General features: G+C 40.6%; 1 protein-coding gene across 1 annotated transcript in view; it reads right to left on the reverse strand.

The window, feature by feature from the left end:
• The window catches only part of drd2b (dopamine receptor D2b), a 42617-nt gene that overhangs the window by 26567 nt on the left and 3195 nt on the right, over positions 1-12855 (reverse strand). The window lies entirely within an intron of this gene.

Below are 12855 nucleotides of genomic sequence, written 5' to 3' on the forward strand. Positions count from 1 at the left end.
TTAGTGGTCAGCATGTTCGCCTCACACCTCCAGGGTTGGGGGTTTGATTCCCGCCTCCACCTTGTGTGTGTGGAGTTTGCATGTTCTCCCCGTGCCTCGGGGGTTTCCTCTGGGTACTCCGGTTTCCTCCCCCGGGTCCAAAGACATGCATGGTAGGTTGATTGGCATCTCTGGAAAATTGTCCGTAGTGTGTGATTGCGTGAGTGAATGAGAGTGTGTGTTTGTGCCCTGTGATGGGTTGGCACTCCGTCCAGGGTGTCATGATTCAGCCCGGACTTTTGGCCATGTGCTTTTGTTGTTCTTCGTCACGTGTCTGCCCCGCCTTTGTCTGCTCCTCCCTGTCACCACACCTGCTCCTTATTGTCATCATTGTCTGTATTGTATTTAAGTTAGCCGCGTTGCTGAGTGCAGCGCGGATCACTAGTTACGTTTCCCCTCGTCCTGTCAAGTCGTGTTAAATGTAGTCATTTATATTGTTTTAGTTATTGTCATTTCTGTCTATGTCTTCCTGTGTTTATTAAACCCCCCTCTTTTGAAGCTATCCTGCATACGGGTCTGTCTCCTTCCACCCCGGTTGTGACACAGGGTGTATCCTGCCTTGATGCCCGATGACGCCTGAGATAGGCACAGGCTCCCCGTGACCCGAGGTATTTCGGATAAGCGGTAGAAAATGAATGAGTGAATGAGAGAGTGAAATTAAGACCGTATCATACGACTTTTTAGTCAAATTATGCCACTTCCTTTTCCTGTTAAAGATACCAAAAAATTAAATTTAGCATCGTGGACATTTTCACATCAAGCTGGACAAATTTGCTTTTCTTTCCCCTTGTCTTTCGAGATAATATTGGACAGCCCTGTTTTAGCTGCATTTAGCTGCTCTTCTATACAGAAAACATGCAAAACAATATATCCTCCTTTCAGCTTCAATACAGAATTCGTGTGAAAAAAAAATCTGACGCGGTCAAATGGAAATCTGCTGCTTTGGGGAATACTGAACAAGATTCAAAATATAAAAGATTTCAGGTATGTAATAAATGCTTAACGCTGGCTTTGCAAAATGGAGTCCAGCAAAATGCGATGTGACAGAACAACCTTTTTCATATACAGGAAATAATAGTATGTGGTGTGCTCCAAATTGTGTGCACGTATCCCTGACCTGCTGGTGTGGACAGATTGCACGTCCTATCCGGTGTGACCATGGTAATGAATCAAATTCTGCAAGCTACTAAAATAACATAATAGATATAATACTGTACACAGAGGTCCATCTCTGACTTAAGGCCAGGCCACCTGCATCCAGGCCTGATAATTCAGCACCCAGGCTTCTCTGTATAGCCCTGGGTGGCTCGCAGCTTTGTTCTGTGCCTGTGGAAGTTAACTGGGAGAACCTATTACTCTCTCTTTCTCTCATGCCCTTTCTTTCTCCTGCCAATACAGCTGAATTTCCCAGCTGGCCCTGGGGCTAGTGGAGCTCTGGCTTTGCCTGGCTGGCACCCCATGCGCTGTCTGATCTCATATGTGAGCCAAGCTGTTTGTTAAAAAGAACAGAAACAGAAGATGAGAAGAGCTACATATGCTGATATATAATGTGTGTCTAGTCAGAGACCAGTGGGTTACACACCACAGGTGATATTTTAGTGACCACCTTTAAATTGACTTGTGCATGCTAACGTATTATTCTGCGCTACATCAGTGGAAACATAACGTACAAAATGTAGCAGGGTTGTTGCGGTATCCTGACAGTTGATCTGACAATTAATTCAATGCTTAAAAGAGTAAAATGACTTTCTATTTGTTACCATACAGTAATTTATTCTTACACAATCAAGTTGCGTACTCCAGTGGTTCACGTCCGTAAGAACGTGGTTCCCCAAATCCCTCTGGACTTTAAATCATTCTACAGTGACCTCAGAAAACCCCTGGGCTGTGTAATCTGCTATTGGCTTAAAGAAGTTAAGATTGCTACCTCTGCTGTCACTCTTAGCATATGGTCCATACCTTTATCATTCACACCAGCTACAGTAGCAAACCAGCTACGTAGGCATTGCTGAACAGAAGAAACAAAACAAATCTATTTTTAGCTAAGCTCTGCAACACACTAGCAACACATTAAAGCTGCGGTGCACGATGTTTGAAAGCCAATGTTGACATTTGAAATCACCAAAACAAACACGCCCCTAACCCCAATGGGTGTCACCCCTGTTTTGATAGCTCCGCCCCACACATACATACGTAACCCAGGCAACTATTATAGCGGAACCTGTTGGGGCAGCTGGCCGAGGAGATATTTTTATCAATATATCAACTCAATGAGTAATACTATGGTAATACAAATGTGTTTTTGTAGTACTGTGTGTTGTACTGTGAAAGGTTTATCTCAGGTTCACACGGAAGACGTTCAGTTCTCTGCAGCGCTGGAAAGCTGATCCTATATTAACACGGGTCCTGGTTCTTGCCTTATCGTAAGCCTTTCTTCGCTTTTATCCGCCATGTCAATCGCTTTCGGTTAATGTCACACATGCGCACTGAACACTCTCTCCGCTGCATATTGACAAAACACGCCCCTTTATGCTAATGTCAGACATGCGCACTGAACAGTCTCTCCGACGCATATTGAGAAGACACGCCCCTTTATGCTAATGTCACACATGCGCACTGAACACTCTCTCCGCTGCATATTGACAAGACACGCCCCTTTATGCTAATGTCACACATGCGCACTGAACACTCTCTCCGACGCATATTGAGAAGACACGCCCCTTTATGCTAATGTCACACATGCGCACTGAACACTCTCTCCGCTGCATATTGACAAGACACGCCCCTTTATGCTCATTAGTTACACGTTTGTTTTGTAAGTCGGCTCAGTTTTCTGAAGCAATTCTCAAACAACTTGCACAGCCACACTCTTTTAATTCATAACTACAATGTGATAAATACTGATTATGTAGTAAAGGCATTTTAAGATAAGATTCATCCCACAATTAGGAGATTTTGTTCAGGATAGGGAGTTATCTTGAATTCATGAACGATGAGGTCTGTTTCACATTTCTCAGGCTTATTAAACTATTTACACATCAGTTAAAAAAAAATTAACTATGATTTATACACCAGTTCTTAGTCCTTTGAGATAATAATCCATTTATAATTGCTCATTTTAGTTACTGTGCTTTAAATCAGTATCAATCCAAATCACCCTCAGTGAATTCTTCATTTAAATCCTTATGAAGTATCTTTTGACACAAATGTTCACTTTTAGTTCTTTTACACTCAGCTTTTGATCAGATTTAACACAGAATCACATCTGAAGCTAATCAAAAAACAGCGTATGACATTCATTTACAACTTTAAGCTCTCAGAGTCCTTTAAGCTCTGGATTGGTAATATTTAAGAACATTGGCAATTTAAGAACATTCTTGCAAATAAAGTTAAGTTCAAGCCATGTTTAATTTGTCTTGTTGCTTGTAACCTTTCCCCCGAGTCGGCTGTAATGTGATACCGCTTGACACCGACGGATAAAGCTTTGCAAATTGTTTCTCATTTCTGAAAACAATTGCCAGTGAGGAAATGTCTACTTTGTGTCTTCAGTCACGGATCCGGCTTGGATCTCTGACAACGATTCGATGATTATCCTTAATAATAATCCTCGAAGAATGTCAGGGATTCCTTCTGAATCATAGTAAGGCTCTTTTATTCATATATTTAGCAACTCGGTTCATTTACGTCTAATAGTTACTTAATAAAAAGTTTCGTATCAGTGGTTAAGAAGGTGTCCCATAGCAAAGCTGCTAGCAGCAGAGTCATGAAACATAGCAGCAGGGGTTTGTTCTCGGCAGCTGAGTGGTGTTTGGATCGATATCAATCTCTAAACTGGAACAATAAACACAAGCTCGGTGTAAGTGGCTTATCCAGCAAATGCTCTGCTTCTGCACTGCTGGATGATCAAACCAAATTAAATAGCAGATTCTATGGTGATGCACTCAGTGCACCAATGTGTCAAGAGTTTAGAGATGCTGTTCGATGTGTTCCGACATCACAAAAAATGCCTTGTCTTAGTAGACAATTACCATGCTACACTTTATTAAACGTGACTTTTAGAAATTTCTATTGGAGAGCATGACCAGGGTTTCATCAAACAAAATCAGTAACAGATAGCATCAACTAGTGAAGTGCTGTGAGTTGGATGTGAGGTTTTTTTAGCTCATATTTTTGGAATTCCAAGTAAAAACAGTTGTAGTTTCATGTATGTAATTAAATATGACGGAATTACAACAACATTTGAATTGTTTAATGCTTAAAGATTTATGGTTAGCTACATAAATACACATTGATTCAAAGTAGCTACAGTATGTTTGTTTGTACTGTAATAACACTTCATTAAACAGTCGTGACTAACACCACAGACTCTGAACCCATTAGACCAGCCACGTTGTCACTTGACTAATAAAGAGCAGAAACCGTCAATTTAAATTAAAAAGAAAAAAATCTATGAAGGTCTGTGAAAGCTCTCCACTTTTATGATGAAAGTTCTTCAGCTTAATATCTTTTTTGTTTGTCCTGTATAATTCAAAACATGGGACTTGAAATAGAAGCCATTGTTTTAAAAACTAGCGTTATCGATTTAGACACATTAATTGTCTTGTACTGATCTTCTAAAGCATTGTCTTTTGCCAGTGCTTGGTTCAGTCTGAAATGCCTTTAAGTAATCACAAATATCCGAGTGTTCATTAAAGTTCACTAAAGCATTAAGACTAGTAATATGTTTATTCAAACGGAGACACCCAAGAACAGCTTGCTAGCTTTGCCATGTATACCGATTTATTACACGACTGCAAAAAGGCGATATTAATAATGTAATTGAGACATAATCGTTTTAAATGATGTGCCCTCTGTATATCCCTGATATACAAAGCCATTATAAAAACTCCGTGTTGTAGAACAGCAGCCACTGTTTATCCCAAGTAGATTAAGTTACAATTTTTAAGCCTTTCTGAACAAACAGGTGTGGAAAGGTAGGGCATTGTGCATTAGAAAGCCAGAGAGATTGGAAAAGGGTAATTCTGGAGGTGCTAAACCCTATCAGGGATAGGACGCAAAGAGACATCAGCCTGCTCAATAAACATTATTGTAACTTCTATCCACAAGTGAATGGCAAGCCTTGGGGAGATTAGAGCACTCATATTTCTTCATCTCTGCTGTCTGTGCTGTGGAGGCTTGGGGAAAAAATACAAACACGCTCAGCTATAACGGGCAAGAGTAACCTTTAAAATGTTCTCGGCACTTCAGAAGGGTCATAAACCATGGTCGATTGAAATCAGCTGCCATTGAAAGCTCAGGTGGGTGAATTGCTTGAGAGAACTGAGAATTAATCTGGGCTCTTCAAATGAATTTTTCCCAAATGATAGTAGAAGCCCAATATACATGGAAGCTCGCTCTTATTCGCAATAAACAAATGCCCTCAGCACCACGGACAGCGGCCAAAACGCCGCACGCAAGATGGGTAAACAAGAGGTACAGTCGAAAAGTAACAAGAAAACATGGAACGTGATGGCAGGAGGAGGCGGATCGTCCGCCGCAGCTGCGAAGAACGAGGACCGATTAACAAGACGTGAAGTTTGTGAAGATGGCGTTCTAAAATACACCATCTTTACAGCACGGCCGGGTTCTAAGCGCTCTTTCTTTTTTCATTTAATTTTCTTTCAAATAGCAAGCTAATCAGGGGTGAAAACGGCCACTCTACAAAACGGTTCAATCGTTTTTGTCTTGTCTTCAAATTGTCACATTTATATCAAGTGCAAATTGGATTTTAAAACCATTTAAGCCTTTTTTTTTTTTTTTTTACCTCAAATACATTTGGCCACCTCACAGCTCCAGGGTTTGGTGTTCAGTCAAGGTTTTTGTCTGTGTGGAGTTTTATCCTTATATCTGCCTGGGTTTCTTCCTGGTTCTCTAGTTTCTACCTCACAAAAAAAAAACATTCTTGGATCCAGCACTGAATTATCATAAGTGTGAGTCAAAGGACTATAGTTGTTATGGTGTCCTGGTTAGTCACAATGTATAAGTGTACAGCATTGACATTCACATCTATTAATGACTACCCTTTTTTAACCTGTTCATATTCTTTACTCCGGTAGTCATCACCCCTTTTCATCACAAGCCTCTCCCTCTGGACTCCTAGAATCCTTTGAGCTGTGTAATACACCACTGCATAACATTGCTACCTTTATCATACGCAACAACTACACAGAATAATACAGCGATACTGACAAGATCATAATAAAACATTACTTCTGTCTAAGCAGCACTACAAAGTGTCATACCTTTTATTTGTCTTTATAAATAACCTTCTGCACCCTCTGTTCCATATTCGTGTTGACACTTGGGTCCTTGCATTGCGTTTACATCAACTGAGCCTCCTGTCGTATTGAATGGAGTGACTTCATCATCAAGCACCTCATGTAACCTCCATATACTGTATAGCTCTCTCTCTCTCTCTCTCTCTCACTGATTATTTTTTTAAAGAGTCTGTGAAAGTGAATTTGACTTCCCACGTTTTACGGCCATTAGACAGACTGTCTCGTTTGCTCTCGCAGTTTGGTTGTTCTGGAAAACTTCTTCAGACAAAGTGACCTTGGAAAAAAATGCCATTTTGTTGCTTAACGTGCTCAAGTCAGACAGAATAACACCAAATAATCACCTTGACTTTCACATTCCTACAATGCATTTTAAACAGGAAACATGTTAAAACAGGAAAACACGGTAGGAACCAGCACAAACCCACAAAGGGCTGTTGGTGTGAATCTCGTGAAGCAGCAAAAGTGCTAACATTCGCATGTCAATGGACAGTATGATTTATTGCAAGGATAAAACTCATGGTGACCATGAAAAAAAAAAAAAAAAACAAGAGCTCTCGACTGGCTCAGGTGACATTCAGGTAGATTGTGCTATAAAAACAAGGGGAATTGCAAACACCTATAATGCTTCTGGTTTAGCCTGCAGGCTCCATGTGTGAGATTATTAAGTGCTGAATTACAACCTTAAACCATAAATCCAATTCATAGGCCGCATTTCACAACATTGTGATCTACAATAATATACTAATTCAAGGCTAAAGAATCCATGAATGACATATTATTAATACATATAAGCTCTTTACAGTTACACTGACTACATCAATATCCTAATCCCATTACTTTCTTCACCGATAGCAGGGCAAAGGGTCACCTTTAATCTTTAGACACAGCCATTAGCTGCATGAGGCGTAAATTGCAAACTCCGTTTCAAGAGATTTAACGGTGATGGGTAACATTGTTAATATGGCGATGACACATCAAAATAGACCTCGGGTGAGTGGGAGGAGCCGGCACGGCACAGAACGGTCTTACTTTGTTCTTCTTTTTTAGAGTCTAGACACATTTTAAAGAAAGGAAATTGCGGTGATGCAATTTTATATCATTTTAGAGAATCTAGGATTATTGTGACATTAAAACTCAATCTCAATATTCATTATAAGTCATGAATATGTTTATAGTCTACACGGCAGTCTGCATATCATTTTATCTGTCTGGAAAATCAAAAAGTAAGATATTCAGTTACATATTGCAGATGTAAAGCTTAAGTTTAAGGGCGTTATGGACAGAATGTTTTTGGTGAACACGTCAGATAGAGGAACGGATTAAAAATCAAACGAAGCTTCTTTTTAACGCTGCATTTTAATCTATTTTTCCGTGCTTACGATTTTATTTTTTCATAGTAAGGTTGGCATTTGCATGAACGTGCCCTGCAGCGTTTCCAATATCCATGCGTAGTTCAACTACACAGAAAACCTTTATTCAAAAAACATTGGAAGTTAAATGCAGAGAACCAAAACATTCACATGAAAATATGACCTTGAACCGACAGCCTATTCACAGGAGATTCCCAGCTCACGCTAATGACTCTAACGATACGGACGTGGACGGGCGTCAGAAATAATTAGCTCTCAAGATGCGTTCGAGAAGTAACAAAATACGCATTGAGAAAATAAATAAAACAAATGCTGTAAGTATACACCAGCTCTAACGCTGTCATCTCTAAGTACAATGTGTAAAAATGAACAAAAGATTAAAAAGGTGTGCTTGGAAGAACACGCTATCGTTTTCAAAAATGAAAATGTTAGCCATTTTACGTATATATAAAACACAGCGCTGTTGAATTCTCCTTTGTGACTGACCGGTACAATGTTGACTGATCTTTTGTAACAGCAGCTCTGACATCTGCTTCAACAGTTTTTGCTGTAGATAGCCGATATAGTCTCTAAAACAACTCGGGACCTCCATATACAATCTATATAATATAACATTAATAACAAAAGGATTAAAAATGAGTTAATGAATAATCATACAGTAAATTTTCTATAAGGAGCTATTTATTTCATTCATTCATTCATCTTCTACCGCTTATCCGAACTACCTCGGGTCACGGGGAGCCTGTGCCTATCTCAGGCGTCATCGGGCATCAAGGCAGGATTCACCCTGGACGGAGTGCCAACCCATCACAGGGCACACACACACTCTCATTCACTCACGCAATCACACACTAGGGACAATTTTTTCCCAATCAACCTACCATGCATGTCTTTGGACCGGGGGAGGAAACCGGAGTACCCGGAGGAAACCCCCGAGGCACGGGGAGAACATGCAAACTCCACACACACAAGGTGGAGGCGGGAATCGAACCCCGACCCTGGAGGTGTGAGGCAAATGTGCTAACCACTAAGCCACCGTGCCCCTGAGCTATTTATTTAACAGTTATTATTTTTTTGAGACAAAGAGAGAGAGAGAGAGAGAGAGAGAGAGAGAGAGAGAGTGGGAGAGAGTTTTTAATAGTAATAACAAGAACTAACTTCTTTTGTAGATAATGCTAAATGTAAATATACAGGGACCCAAAGTTTTTACTTATTGTGCACTTTAATACAGCACAGTATGAGTGGTATACACTGACTGAAAAACGGGTTGGTTATATGAAATTAGCAGTTCATCTGTGCTAATTACAGAGCTTGTGTTGTATGTAACGCGCTGAGCATCTCTTCTGCAGTAACACGGCTTGGACCGTGTAGTGTTCAACTTCCGTATATATTCAAGCAGTCTCCGACTGTTTGCCAGCCATTAGGGAAAGTATGGACCAGATGCTTTTTGGAGAGAAGTGTTGGAGGAGGACTCTAACAAGCCTCAGATGAGCTCATTAGGGCTGTGCGCCAGCGCCGTTTCCTAACAACTGATGGTGTCGCTGGCCCGCCTCTGTCTCTGCCTGCTTCTGACACAGTGTGAACCAAATGGGGTGGCAATCCCAGATAGAATTCCCAATGGCACAGAAAGACAGAGGCAGACTCAGTCAACTCATGGTGTCTGATCTAGCACCCTGGGCAATTCTGTGTTGGACTTACAGTATCCGCCCTCTGATCAGATCAAAATGCCTCTGAACTAAAAGTTATGTCATAGAAAAAAGGTATGGTTTGGTTATGAGAAATTAGCATGTATATATCCATGAAAATGAGAAAAAATATTTCACTATTTCAGTACATCACGGTATAACATACTGTAAAGTTCATCCGGTATTGAAAGGACTAGATTTATTGACTTAATATGTATACTGACCTTTAAATCCAAACAAATCACTCCAAAGCTTAACTAAGACCGCTCGCTCGTTAATTATAAAATGAAAATAAATAATTAACAGTTAGCTCATTGTAATCAATCCAAATCTGTTCCATTACTCTTTCTCAAAAACTAGACGAAAAAAAAAACCTTGTCGTACATAAGAAAGATTTCGGTCCAGAAAATAAAACCGTTCCAAACTCACGCTGAAGACTCCTTCCATAAACGTTAAATAAACGTTTCCTTTTATATACACAATAATATCGTCGTTAAATACTATTTTACTCCCTTTATAACGTGTCCGCCATATATCGGCTTGTGATTTAGCTGTTATTAAGGCGACGATATCATATTAGAATCAGCGTGTGATTCAAACCGCAGCCATCATCAGCGTCCGAGCTGCTGTTATTACACCTTATGACCTATCGTGATGAATTCCTAGCTCCATAAGTCTAAGATATGATATTTCAATTACTAACATGTTTATGTAACACCATAGTTCTATATCAACCCTTTACATACTCTGGATTTATAGCGGTACGCAGCTGTTCAGCCGACTTATCCGTCTCGTGCGAGGACACGTTCGACGGCACGGGCAGACGGAGAGAAAGACAAAAGCACGATTATTCATAAAGAGATGAAAATAGCTGAATTAAACAGCAGCTTCAAACAAAATGTTTGTAAGACCGACAGTGTTCTTCATCACAGCTGTGTTTCTGAAAGGTCACTAGCAGAATTCTCCACACAGAGAATGAGAAGAAGGCCAAAAACAAGCTGCCTCTGGCTAAACACCTTCTGCACTGTAATTAAACTCGAGCTCAAACTAAGCAGCAACCCTGTTACACAATATACCATAAAACCAAATTGTGTGCCGTGACTCTTAGGAAAAAGCTGTGCTTATACAGCTTCTGTAATCCTGTGCGATTACTTAACACTTAGCTGATTCGTAAATAAACCAGAAGACGCCTAAACCTTTCTCCGGTAGAGGGAGCAGTCACAGTATATATTTACGCATATGATTATGGTCAAAAATTAGTCATGGCCCAAAGCCATGCAATTTTTGCAGCAGCTGTAAGACACACAGTAAGCCAGTGAGGGGAGAGGGAAGTGAAAATAACAACAGAGATAACAGGCAGATTGGGTCATACGCATTAAAATCTGCCCTTGTTCTGTCTAGGCTCGGTGAAGTACCGGTCAAATACTTTGCTTCGAGGAGCAACTAAAGGGCATGGGGGGTAAAATAAACGTTTTGGACGTTTTGGCAAACAAACGTGTATAAAAATAAATAGATTGTTGAACTGTTTATGTCCAAGGTCACATGCTTGACATTTTCAGCAGTTTGCCACTTGCAGTTTTCACAAGGTTTTGTCTGAAAATCAAAACTTGTAAATGTACTAAAGGTAAACACATAAAACTCTATCATTCATCAGAAATCAGAGAAATCACTACAAGCAATATGCCACTCGTGACATTATTAGATACAGTTTGTGTATCACATCCAGGGTTTATTTTCCAAAACTTCATACAGTAGCACACTGTATTAACACACACTACTGCTCTCTGGCTCTGGTTTGTGCCATGAAGCTCAGACTGGCAGCTCACGTCTCCAAAACAAAAAACAAAAACACACAAAATACCTTTTTTGGGTTAGATCAGATTTTAATTGCTTTGTCACTGAGTGTCAGTGTCCCTGAAAATGTCTAAACAGCACTGAATACGTTGCTCTGTTCTCGGCTGCCTATCACACCACACGAACAAATAAATGTCAGGCTTTATAGGATATTCAGGTACTGATGAGAGTTCCAATAGAGTAGCTTTAAAATGAACCTGCTGGCCGTACATAATGTAGCGTAATAAATAAAACCCAATAACATGACTTGTAGAGTAATTGCTTTCCAATAGCTCATAAGCAATTGACCGACCATCCGAACTGCCTCATCCTGCTCACACAGGTGTGTATATTGCCATCAGTCATTTCAGGCAGCGATCTTTAAAACAGCGTTCCGTCAGACGACAGCAGACTCTCTTTTGTTGGCGCTAATATTAAATATTGCTGTCATCACTCTCCATTTGGCACAGAAGTGTGAAACGCTTGGCTGGAGGGTGCAGCAGAAATATGGTCATCATTGCCATTCCAGCTACACCTGTCAAGAGCTGATGGACCTGCTATCATCAGAGCAAAATCATCGGTCACGGAGGGAAATTGGATGTTAGCCACAGGATGACAGAAATCGGAAAAAAAAATAGGTCAAATATGTGCGACCGGTTCGAAAAGCTCCGAGCAGCAAAGCTTCGAACGAGATTTAAATCGTGTTAATCATCACTTTTTATGTTGACATTCGGGTTTTGTGCTTGTGCATGTTTTAGCATACAGATGTAGATAAATTCAGTTAACCTTGGTTCAGTCCAAAATGAGGAATCTGGGATACGGTGGAAGATAATCCAGCTTTAAACTCTTCCGATTATGCATTCATGAGGACAGCATAAAAGTTCAGACTGGTACTAACTTCACTCAGCTCACCTTAAATACAGAGAGTGGGAGGGGAGAGAGAGAGAGAGAGAGAGAGAGAGAGAGAGAGAGAGAGAGAGAGAGAGAGAGAGAGAGAGAGAGAGAGCAAGGCAGAGAGACACAGAGAGATCCACAATGACATCGACATACTAAGAGAGAGAGAGAGAGAGAGAGAGAGAGAGAGAGAGAGAGAGAGAGAGAGAGAGAGAGAGAGAGAGAGAGAGAGAGAGAGAGAGATGGGGGTACATAGAGACATGGAGTTACACAATGACACACACATGCACAGAGAATGAGAAGTAAAGTGAGCAAAGATAGAGAGAAATCAAGGCAGAGAGACACAGAAATACACACACACACATACACACACACACACACTCAGGAATTCAGGAACAAATCCATTCTGTCATATAATGAAGAAACCTCCCACAGAGTCTCACACACACAAACACACTCGCACACACACACACACACACACACACACACACACTCGAACACATACACGTACATGTAAGGTATAAAAATCACTCCCTTACTTTCCCAACTGATGTACATCTATTGTACCTTATCCACCTACCGCGATGTAACTGACTGTAGACCATCTGTTCGCTATGTGTAATTTGTCATCCATTCGTGTTCATCATTGGAGAGAGACCACCAACGCACCTCCGCAAAACAGCACCTCCCCTGAACATATATTATTTGGGCAGCAGC

This window comes from Tachysurus vachellii, chromosome 26 (genome assembly GCF_030014155.1).
Source record: "Tachysurus vachellii isolate PV-2020 chromosome 26, HZAU_Pvac_v1, whole genome shotgun sequence".
In the NCBI taxonomy this organism is placed as follows: domain Eukaryota; kingdom Metazoa; phylum Chordata; class Actinopteri; order Siluriformes; family Bagridae; genus Tachysurus; species Tachysurus vachellii.